The 12,620-nt window shown below is 32.9% G+C and overlaps 1 long non-coding RNA gene across 3 annotated transcripts; it reads right to left on the reverse strand.

Moving 5' to 3' along the window:
* Positions 1 to 3,649: 3,649 nt before the first annotated feature.
* LOC120070138 (uncharacterized) lies at positions 3,650 to 5,421 on the reverse strand. 3 transcript variants are annotated; one of them, XR_016525612.1, is made up of 5 exons: positions 5,156 to 5,421; positions 4,963 to 5,032; positions 4,713 to 4,782; positions 4,067 to 4,157; positions 3,650 to 3,931 (listed from the first exon to the last, which is right to left on the reverse strand). It is a non-coding gene; the product is annotated as an uncharacterized LOC120070138 (long non-coding RNA). The 3 variants fall into 3 exon arrangements; XR_016525611.1 differs by having other exon boundaries at positions 4,713 to 4,785; positions 5,156 to 5,404; XR_016525610.1 differs by lacking the exons at positions 4,963 to 5,032; positions 5,156 to 5,421 and having other exon boundaries at positions 3,698 to 3,931; positions 4,713 to 4,850.
* Between the last annotated feature and the right edge of the window lie 7,199 nt (positions 5,422 to 12,620).

Consider the following 12,620-nt stretch of genomic DNA (forward strand, 5'->3'; position numbering starts at 1 on the left):
AAAACTGGTAGATCGTACTCGATTTGGTTGATTTCAATTGTTGGGCTTGATTTTTCGGATTAGTTTAAGCTATACTATCAGCTTTGAAAATTTTTTATTTTAACCTTTACGATTTTATTTTTTAAGTAAAATAATTCTTAAAGTTTTTGCTGTTAAATTTATGGACGAAGACACGAAGTTTATGTATGCTTTATATAATAGGCTCCTTTCCCAAAAATATATATAATAGGGTTCTCAAGTTTTTTATTATTGGTTTAACATTTCGATTATGTTTCACATCAATTTACGGCGAACCAACGTTTTTATTATATAAAAGAAGGTTCATAATATATACAAATATATATATATATATATATATATATATATATATATTGTATTGATATATTTAATTAGAATGTTTAATCAAACGTTTAGAGGTCGTTTAATAACCAGTTTGCTTCTTTCTTTTTCTTTTTGCTTTTAATTTTTTAAAAGCAGATTTGATTTTTTTTTTTCAAAAAATAATATTATTTTAATAATAACAAAAATAGTGTTGAAAGAAAAGATTTGACAAAAATAGGTGACGAAATCATGGACTCGGTATACAATTTCTAAAACTCGTAGACCAAGTCCACGATTACATAAATGAAATTGTAGACCTAGTCCACGGTTTTGGGATATAAATGGTGGGCCTCATCCACGATCTTTAACTCACATAGTGCCACGTTGTGTCTATCTGCTATCGGCTGCCTGTCATATCACAGAGAAAGATAATCGTAGACCAATTCCACATTTTCCAGTGTCACACTCCGTCCCAAGTTACCCTCCCAAACCAAGGACGTGGCATGATGATAATAAATTAGAATTAAAGTATGAAATCTATTGTCAAATTCTACATACGGTTTTCAAAATAGATTGGTAGCAAATATTTTTTATATAAAATTTATTAAAAAATTTGGCAGAGTTTCCCCTAAAAATCGAATAACACTTGAAAAATAAACACTAACAAGTGCCCACAATGTTGGTTGGATACAAAGCTAGAGGTCCTTCTAGGATCCTTGCAAACATCACAAAGAAAGCTAACTTGTATCAAACTTAGAATCTGTGATGGTCACTTTTAGATCCTAAGACAACTTATTCCAAAATTAGCTTGATCAAGACTAATCCATGAACTGATTTAAACATCAAATTTAAAGTAAGATTTGAAAGAAAAGACAATACCAAAAGGGTTGAATAAACACAAGCTTTTTAATGTTGATAATCTGTGTTTTATAGAGCATTACATGCCTTGCCAAATGGTCTGTATATGACCAAGAACTCAAAAGTCATTCAAAACAATTAATTGCAAGTTGTAGAAAATAAGACCTAGGAACTTCAAACTTAATTGCACAATAATTAATTAGTAAAAATGCAAAAATAAAAAAGTAGAAAGTTTTCAAATTATCTTAAATATCTCATTTAGAAGGCGGCAACGTAGAATTGCACGTTAGACAAGGTTTGACATCATGTTTTTCCATGCAATGCACACTTAACAATATTTTCTTCACAAAATCTACGTACTTCTTTTACCTCTATGCCACCGGAACATACTCCAAAAGTGTGGTTTTTGGGCTTAGAAATTAGTTAGTTTTATGCTAAATTTGTTATCATTGATGCTTTTTATGTTTAATTGTAAGAAATCGAGCAATTGGATCAGAATAAGTAAATTCAAAGATAAAATGACCAAAATACCCCTATAATAGGTAAAACTTTGACCTAGGGCAAGAAAAAAGTGAGAAAACAAGATCAAAAATCAAGAAGAGAAGAAGTTGTGGGGCGTAGCGATGCTGAGGCTTGCATAATCAAATAATTCGTTATTGAGATTAATATTAATTTTATTCTTCATTACGAATATATAACTGATTATTCATAATCAGTTAATTATTTATTGTGATAAATTTTTATTACTTCGCTCATTATTAATACATGATATTGTGTAATGAATAGATAGGGGAAGTGTGTTGAAGTTTTTTTTCTTCCTCTAGGCTAAATTATAAAAAATATACATGAACCAAGACTTGAAAGATTGACGTTAGTGGAAATATCGAGGTGGAGAAGACCCGATTTTATGAAAATATTGATATTGATGGAAATTTCGAAAAATTTTGATGGAAATTGTTATAATTAGTTAATGAAATTTTGATTGTGGCTTAATTAGACTATAATCTGCCATTTTTAATCATTTTTATAAAATAGACAACATTTAGATATATATTGCAAATATTTGTGTAAATGTCGATGTGAGAGTAGAAATTTAAAAAAGAAATAAAAAATAATTACAAAATAATAAAAATTTTAGAAATATTTTTAGGTGAATTGTGAAAATGAAAGTTGTGGTTAGTAAAAGAAAAAAAAATTCTCATGGATTAATTTTGAGGTGAAATGATGTGAAAAATTTAATGAATAAAGTTTGGATAATGTTAAAAATAAATATAGGTTCTTTTTTGTGGTTTTTTCAAATTCAATTTCATTAGAAATGAAAATTTTGGATTGAAAATAAAACTAAATATTGGAAAAAATTGAAAATTACGAAAAGTAACACATTGAAAAGTTTTATCCTTCATCGAAAATGACATTGGTAGGTAAAACTATACAATTAATTAGAACACTAAAATTGAAAATTTTGAATTCAGCTAGCTGTTTAAAAAGAATCAATTTTGAAATTCGGTCAAAATGGTGCGCAAAAAATATAAAAGATTTATCCATTTTTTTTTTTAAATTTCAACGTTTCTCTAAATTTTCTCAAAATTCCAAAATTTCATCGAATGGGGAAAAACAAAATATTCCACTACCAAAACCTCGAAATTTTGATCGGAATTTTTCGCCATGACATGAACTAATCTTTGAAATATACATCTATACAAACTGGGCGACCGTAGTCAGTTTGGTTGGTTTCGATTTGTTCGACATGATTTTTCAGATTTCTCTTTGCTTACTTTAATTAGTTTAAGTTATATTATAAGCTTTGGAAAATTTTTATTTTAACCTTTACAATTTTATTTTCTAAGCAAAATAATTCTTAAAGTTTTTACCGTTAAATTTATGGACAAAATTGATGTACGCTTTATATAATAGTCTCCTTTCCAAATATATATATATATATAATAGGGTCCTCAAGGTTTTTTTTTTTTTTTTTTAATTATTATTATTATTATTATTGGTTTAATATTTCAATTATGTTTCACATCAATTTAAGTTGAACCAACATTTTTATTACATAAAAGAAAGTTGATAATATATACCAAAATATATCTTGTATTGAAATATTTACGAAAATGTTTAATCAAAAGTTTAGGGGTTATGTTTAATAACCAACTTGTGGTTTTCATATAAGTGAAACAAAATGTTTTTTACTTTCAACATCTTTAAATGAATTTAGACGATTCCAAGTCTCACTATCAGCAAAGTGCATCAATTATTAACACTCTTTTTTATAAAAATCTTGCCCCATACCCTTAAGAGTACACCACTTTAGCCTTTCTACATCAACAAAAGAAAAAACTATTTCTCATATCAAAGCAAGTAATTACTGGACAAATCCTATCTATCATAATTCAATACTTTGAGCAACTAAATCTCTTGCATGCTAACAATTCAAACTAAAAAGCTAAGGTTCAGAAAACATGAACCAAAAGACAACAAATTTGAAGATACAATTGAAAAGTACAAATCTTTGAGGTTACAGAACATGAAGATGCAAATTGGTAAATAATTTTGGTAGTAACGAGACAAATTTTATATGGGTTTGTAGCGCTACATATCTACAAACAAACTAAAAAACTAAACTAAAATAGTGCTTACAAATCAAGTTTTATAATCAAACTTTGGATCTCAAATACATCATGTTTTGGATATAGAGTTCCCCAAGAGGAGGCACAAAGAGGCCTCAATACCAAATCCTTACTTGCTCAACCTACAAAATAAGAAAGCTCAATAGTTGAAGAAATGTAAGACAATCCATAAGAAAAACAGAGACCCAATTATTGAAATATTCTATAATTTGAGATTCAATTGAAGTAAGGGTTTGAGGAGAATTGAAATTATATACCTACGTAGTAAATGCTAGATTTCGAGCATACCTCTGACCCAATAATAGCTTGTAATCACGATTATTTTTTAAGATCAAGCACCCAAAAATCCTAAAAACCACAATAGAAGGTGATATACCAGTTTAACATATTCTTAAGCTCTAAAAATACTTGGATGGGTCTCACAAAGGTTGAAATTGATAACTTGAAAATAGATGCTCATGATGAAATAGGAACTAATTTTAGAGATGAAATCCAACAAAAAAAGAACTACATTTTATAATAATCATTGAGGACCAATACATTCCTCTGTTTTCAATTTTTTTATAATGTAGATGTGTAAATATATATCTTTTGCAACTCAATGTAGCAGAAACAAATATAAGACTTTCTATTAAGACAAAATAATAAAAGAAAACAAATGACAACACGTTAATATAATCAAACCCAAAGCCAAAATCTCCCTACCAATAAATTCTTATTGGGCAATTACCTTTGACAATGTATGAATAAACTCAGCTTCCCCATGGAATCTCTCTCTTTCACGTTTAAGTGATTCGAAAACCCAAACAAACGACTTAAAATTCAAATTTCATTACAAAAATTTCAAAACCAGCAATATCCCAGCTGCCCAAATTACAAGATCCATAAAAAGAAAAGAAATACCACAGTAATCGAACGATGCTTTTCGAGGTTGTGGTTCAAACTTCAACTCCTCTTACTGTTCTACTTGAATCTTCTATGCTCAAACCCCCGCATTATGATTCACAGCGTTTGATTGGCCCAAGGAATCACCAAAAAAAAAATGTCAGAATAACCAGAATCAAACAGCTTCAAAAACCCATTAATCTCACAACTAAACAAATAAAGCAGAAAAAAATACAAATGTAAAATAATGAAAACTTCTCAGACTCACCTTAGAACAGTCTCACAAAAGCTACTTTTAATTGATGAAATGGTGAAAAAGGAACATTAGAATAGTGGGTCTGACATAGAGAAGGGTTTTAGCTTCAGAATCCACAACAACAAGCGTAATGAAATGATAGAGAAATAATTTGTGAAACAGAAAGGAAAATTTTGAGTAACATCGAAGAAGAAGTTGTGAGTACCTCAAGGAGATGGCGGACTTGGGCGAATGGTGGAGTTGTAGACTGCAGATTTGGGCGAATGATGTAGATGGTGCACGAGCGGAGTAGAAGATGGAGAGACGAGCGGAGAAAATGCAAGAGAGAGAGAGGAAAAAGAGAGAAAATTGGGAAGAACAACGGAAGCAAGAACATGGGCAGAAGGAGAACAGTGGAAGAGGGAAAATGGGGAAGAACCGTATGTGGAAGAGGGAAGATGCGTACACGCGACCTAATTTTTTTCCCATCCTGCCTTTTCCTTCTATTTTTAATAGCATATTTTATAAGATGCTATATTAAGATGTTATTAAAAGGGTCTTTTATTGTAGTGTAGCCAAATTACTAAATCATGCAATATAAAATGAAATGTAACATGCAAGAGAGCATGGCAGTTCTCAACCTCGATAGGCCCACTGTATACTCCCGTGTTATTTGGTGGAAAAATTTAGGTTGAGAATGAGCTAAAAAGCCCAGTTAGTAGTGTGAGTTTATAATAAAATAAAAGGAAATAAATATTTCACAATCTTAATAGAAATTCTAAACTCTACAAATCAACATGAATTGTGAGCAATTTTAATCTCCAGATAATGAAAATCATATGAAAAATTTTGTAAAAGTAGCTCTTGAGAACACGACATGAGTTGGTAAAAATCATCACCAAATATGTATCCAAATCTCTGTCATATTGGCATAGAGTAATCTCAATATGCATAAAAAAGCAACCTCTGTCATACTATGCATCGAGTAATCTCCAGACACATAACAGAGCAATCTCTATCACTACTATGTCCAAGTAATCTCTAAATACATAGCAAAGCAATCTTTATCATACTATACACTGAGTACTCTTAAGGTGCATAACAAAGCAATCTCTGTCATACGTTCACACATAGCGGCTTCCAAAGGGCAAAACATATCGACACACAACCCAAAGCCTATATATGTACTGAAGTGGGTCCTAAAGACCTATCTCTCTCATTCACGTAGCATACGTTGATCACCATGAATACAAAGATCTAGTGGTTTGAAAACTACTTCCAATATTAAACTCTTTATTATCCAACATTCTAGACCACACTCTTTCTCTTTGAATACATTTCAATCAAAACTCAACTATTAATCTTCAAACTTATAATACATCATTTTCCTTTCTCAACAAAGTAACACATTTCAAAATTCTCGAATAGTCATAAAATATTTCAGATGATTCTAAAACCACAATTTCTACTAAAATCATGAATTTCCTTAAAATTTCATAGTCACTTTACAAATCTTTATAGGTCTTTAAAATAAAAAATAATTATATATAAGTTGCTTTCTTCAAACTTCATAATACGAGTTAATTAAAGTAAAACATTTAGTGAAAAATAAACCACTCGTAGTATTTAGGTCGCTAAAATTTCATAGCAGACGATCCCATAGCCATTTAGCCTGAAATAATGGTTTCGCCAAGTATTAGTCACTCTTTAAGCTCCAAGTAAGAACATAATACTAATTTACCCCAATTCCTATCTCTTTCTTTAATTTTTAACTCCAAATCACACATTCTCTTTCCATTGCCAAAAGTTTCCTTCCTACTTATCCATCTTCTTCATTTTTTCTTCTTTCATTCCAACCATTTTTTTTCTTTATCAATCTTCTCACATTGGCATCAAGAAAGAACATAATCAAATAGACAACCTTTCCCAAGTAATTGAAGGAGAAAATAAGAACCTAGAATACCCATTCTCTTACATCTTCATAAAACTCATACGTGCTCCATGATAGCATCATAAAAGTGTTATGTTCCCTAGTTTAATTTGGACCCGTAGGTGGATTTTACATGTTTATTATGCTATTTTGTAGATATTGAGCAACTAAGAGTTAGAATGGACCTCTGGAGTCGAAACGAGATGAAAACAATGTTGGGGTTGATGCCCTAAACTCTCATAGGGTTTTGTAGTTTGTAAATACATGTATGAACAAACACTTGTGATGTAATATATGAGATATTTTCTTCACTGTTATCTATAAAATATGAGATCTTTTATTTGCATTTACCACAAACCAATAAACTAAGATCCCTGGTTATCAGGGTAACTTAAGCATGTACGTGGAGACATATAAGTAGATCATGCCTTAAGTGATAACCAAAATGGTCTGTAGTATATGGATATAGGAGGGAAAACTTATCCTGGTGATACTACGGATGTGACCAGTTTTGTAGATAGTTACAAGTGTTGTGACGTGCTACAGATGGTCTGATCTTGACCATTCATGTGGAGACATGCGAGCGAGGGTGTCCTATACAAAGGAATTTATATAAGACTAGACCACGAAGTGTATAATCTAGTTATATAACGTCGTTCATGATAGAGACTTCGCTTCACTAGGATGACCATAGGTAACATGACCTTAATCCTAAGTGAATTGGGATCTCTTGCCTTTGAGGGCAGTCCTTTGATTTTCATGGGTGCGAATGGCCAAATTGCCTACTCAAACCTATTACGTTGGGAATTCGTCTGATTGAGGAGCTGGGAACTCAGCTGCACAAGATGGAATTCACTCATTCCCCGAAGCAAGGGTGAGTAGATAGATTGCTCCCTTAAGGGCTAATTCCGGGACTTGAACGGTGTGGCGCCACACATCTTTTTATGGTCCGAGAGGCATCCATTCATAGTAGGACTATGATGTATTGTTCATTAGAGGGATTAGTGGTACTTAAGAAGTTAGATGATAAATTGGCCTATTTGTACTTACGAGCATCTGTGAAGGGCTATCGTACTGTTGACTGGTTATATCCGATGGACACAAAAATATATCTATAGTGAGAAGAGTGCAGCTGTCAGTCTTTAGTGGAGTACCTGGCAGTTAATGAATGGTGGATCTTATGACTAAAGAGTTTAATCAGCTATTCACGTACCAGTGGAACTTCAAGCTATAGATTCATAAGGTCCCCTTGGTAACTCAATGGATTCAAGTTGAGAATAAGTTTTTGGGTCAATTTGAACTGTTCAAATTGATAAGAGAGAGTTTGATTATATATGATATGATTAAATTGGTTCAATTATATGTGATATAATTGACATGAGATACATTAATTGGATGAATTTGATATAAATATGATTTATACCAAGTAAAGGAGAAAAGGACTATGGTTTAAATGTTACATATGATGTGATATTAAAACTATAAGTTATAAATATAATATGATAAGTTAGTTATTATATTTATTTATATTTAAAACAATTATGAGATAATTGTGGGTCGTTTCTCTTTTAACCATGCGTGAAGTGGGAGGTTTTATTCAGCTTTCATAACTGAAGGATAAAATGAAAAATGTTTTCATTTTTTGGAAGAAATCCCTGAATCGTTTCATTGAGTACACAACCAATCGTTTAGCTCACAAGAGACTATACGACAGCCTTCTAAGCTTTTGACTAAATGATCGTGTACACACGCCATTATCTAAACGATCGTGTAGCTTTTTACTAAACGATTGTTTGTCAAGTGAGCTTCACTAAATGATCATGTAAATGATCACACCTGATTTCCTAAACGATCGTGTACCTGCTGAAATTTTACTAAACGATCAAATAAAAAGTCTATGTGATAGACACTATACTCTCCCACTTGCTTGGTCGTTGAGTTCGATCGTTGTTTCCTCCAAACCTCTACCAAATCCAATAGAGCCCACACCTCCTAGATTCTCACTCCAAGAATACCAAGGTTACTGCGTGGTGGTGTCCGAAGAGGTTACTTGTTCATGGAGAAGTGTGTTCATGACTACTGGACGATTGAATAGGCGATCCAAGCGACAGCGAGAGGTTGCTGTTCCAGACTCCACGAGAGCGAGAGAAATTCAGAAGAAACATTCTTCAAAGGTAAGTCTCTTATTCCTTTTGTATTTAATTTCTAAAGCATGTCGTAATTTATTCCAAGATGCATAACTAGTTTATATGTTTGTGAATGCTTGTAATTCTGTCACAATGAATTTGGATCAATCATGCTTCTGCTCATGGGTTCTCTTTAATAAGAGTTCCTTCAAACAAAACAAAATAGAGTTACGTAGCCTCAACTGTGAAAAAAATGATGAAAATGACCAAAATGTCCCTAGCAAGAGTGTAGCTACCCTCTACCGAATGCAACGCTATGCTTAAAGGCAGTAGCTAATGATTTAGGGAGTATAGCGATGCTACCCTAGAGTGTTTCTAAACTCCGAGTTTGATGGACACAGAGGAGGTGCACATGTGCGAGAGCGTATGGCTTGGACGTTGCTATGCTGAGGCAACTAAAAGCCAGCGTAGCTACACTATACATAGCGTAGTTATGCTCTACACTTTATATAAATTGAAAATTTTCCCGATTTAGGTCATTCCATGCCCGATTTAACAGCCACCAACTTCATTCTCTCTGTATTTCCCCCTTCCCGGACATAAATTCATTTAGTTCCTCATTTATTTTGATTTTTGAACTTCATCTTGACACATGAATGGCTAAGGTAAATGCTTCTAGCTTAGGGTTAGGATGAAATTCATTCGATTTGATTATGAGGACTTGAATTTAATGCTTTGCTACTGTAATTCTCTGATTTCTTGATGAATTTTATTATCTATGTTTGAATATATTGATCACCCATGATATTTTCTTTGCTTTGCTAGGAGAAAAATATGTCTATGTGTTTATCTCTAGTATGGCACAATTTAGAGCATGTTTGTGAGTAATTTATAGATTATTTATGATAATCCATTTACTACATTTCATGACTAATTATTCAAGAATCACATCATGAGTAATTTGAGAGATTTTCTAGTTGCTAATCACCTTAGCTAGATTACCTAGGCTTAATGCGGTGTTTTAATTAATTAGACTTGAATGGAACCAATTAATTAAGTATCTAGACTAACTAAGAAATTGATTAGTTAATTAGGGCATTGGTTTTGATCGTTAGTCTAGCCGACGAGCCACGAGTAGAATTTAGCATGCAATGATATTTAGAGTTTCAATGAACACCAATCGAATGAATGAGTGTTGACTTTCCTAAACTAGACTTTAAATCAAATTGAGACATCACTTTTAAATTATGCATTTACATTCATGCTTTTAAATTCAATTGCAATAAAAATCATATCAAACCCCCTCCGCTGTTACCTCTCGAATTCATCAATTGGTTGATTCATCTCAAAATTCCCTGTGGAGACGACCCCATCTTGCCACTTATACTACGTTGTAGTGTAGGCAGTAAAGATTGAAGTTTATAAATTTACTTTATTTTTAGGGGTTTGTTTATGATGGTAAATTCTCTAACTATCAAATTGGCACCATCATCGGAGAATCTTAACAATTGTTTTAGCCAATTCTTGAATTTGATTTAGTGTGTGTATGTTTATTGTTGTGTATGTCCCATTCTTTTGGAGGTTATGGAGTTCAACTTTTTATAGATATTAACAAAAAAGAATGACGACTTCGACAAGAGGAAAAGACAAAGAGGAAATGAGTAAGAAGTTGAATAATCTCATCAAAGTGAACGATAATTAAAAAAAAAAAAGAGGAAGAGTTAGAGGGTTTATAGCATGTTGTAGCCATGGACGATGCCTCTGAGCGCACGTTGAGGCAGCTATCTGAGTCTGCCATGACACAGCAACCTCTGTGCATAGTCTACCCTCCCACTATAGTGCCTTTCATGCTGAAATCAAGGCTTATCCATTTGTTGCCTCAGTTTAATGAACGTGCAGGAGAAGAATCCCACAAACATTTGAAGGATTTTTATGTCATTTGTACTGGGATGAGACCCCATGGAGTCACGAAGGAGTAGCTTAATCTTAAGGTGTTCCCAGTTTCTCTGATGGAGGAAGCCAAAAATTGGCTCTACTACCAACCCCTGGTTCAATCACTACATGGGACGGGATGCAGAAGCTTTTCTTGGCAAAATACTTTCCTTCTTCGAAGGCAAAAAACATAAAAAAAGAGATCTAAAGCATAACTTGGGATGTTGGCATGACGTTGTCTGACTACCGAGAGAGATTTATGCAGTTATGTGCATGCTTCTTGCATCACCAGATATCATATCCCCTGCTTATTTGGTATTTTTATTAAGAACTTCTCTCTAATGCGGAGCTCTATAAATGCTGCAGCTAGTGAAGCCCTAGCCGATAAAACCCCTTCTGAAGTGAGGGAGTTGATCTTTAAGATGGAAGAGAACTCACAATAGTTCAACACAAGAGCAAATGGACTCAAGCCATCCGACTCACAAGAGGTGAAGGAATTACGTTCTCGATTAATTGACCTCACTTCTCTTGTCAAACAGATGGCCAAGGCTTAACTGCAACCTTAGACCCCTATTGAGGAAGTCCACTATGTTGGAAGCCAAGGAGGACAAAGGCGTGATCCTTACAGCCTTGTAGTTGTGGGTTAATTGAATCAATGGTCGATTAGTTTTTATGTAACTTGTGCAATAATCCATTAAACTAAGATCCAAGGTTATCTAATGTAACTTAAACATGTATGTAGACATACATATTTGGTTTTATGTCCTAAAACTCGTAGATAATAAATGTTATTAATTGACCTTCATCAATAAAGAGTTATCGATGTTGATTTAAGAAATGTTATTGATTATGTTGTATTCTATCTTGTCTTAATAACCCTAAATTCAATAAACTAACATCCAAGGCTTCCTTATAAGTCTTGAACTATATGTGGAGACATATAAGGATCAATGTTCAAGATACAACCTAAAAGGTCTATAGTATAGAGATAAGACTTGATACCTTATCCTGGCAACACTATGGATAAGGCTCACTTTATATTTGATACAAACGTAATGATCCGATGCATTCACACAGGTGACACGCGAGTGGGGATATCCTATACAATGAGTTTGCATAAGGCTAGACTGCGAAATAATAACCACTAGATGTAACGCCATTAACTAGTTAGGTTTCTATTTCAATTAGATGACCTAGACAACTTAGTCTTAATCTTGAGTGTATTAGGAACTCCTTTTCATAAGGGAATATCCTTTGATTTGTATAGGTGATGGTGGCCAGTTGGCCGACTCAATAAGCCTACCATTTTAAAGACAAGACTAAGTGGGGAACTGGGAATATAATAATATAAGATGGAATTCACTCCTTCCCAACTTCAGAATAAGTAAATGAGTGTTCCTTTAAGTGATGTCTCTGAGACTTCAACCAAGGGCCCTACCCTCTCATTGGCTCGAGAAAGGTTTCTTTTTATTGGTTGGATCATAAATGTATTGTTCATTAGAGGAGTACTAGTACTTAAAGAGTCAAAGGTAACCTAAGGTTAAAACGATAAATTGACCCAATTGGCATTACGAACACTTGTGAAGGACTAACTTGTTGTTATTGGTCTATATCCGTGGACACAAAAATATATATGTAGTGAGAAAAGTGTAGTTGTGGATCTTTAATAGAGTGTACCACGAATACTGATTGATTTGGTTAAT

Source organism: Benincasa hispida, chromosome 12 (genome assembly GCF_027475165.1).
Source record: "Benincasa hispida cultivar pf3 chromosome 12, pf3_genome.v1.1, whole genome shotgun sequence".
In the NCBI taxonomy this organism is placed as follows: Eukaryota; Viridiplantae; Streptophyta; class Magnoliopsida; order Cucurbitales; family Cucurbitaceae; genus Benincasa; species Benincasa hispida.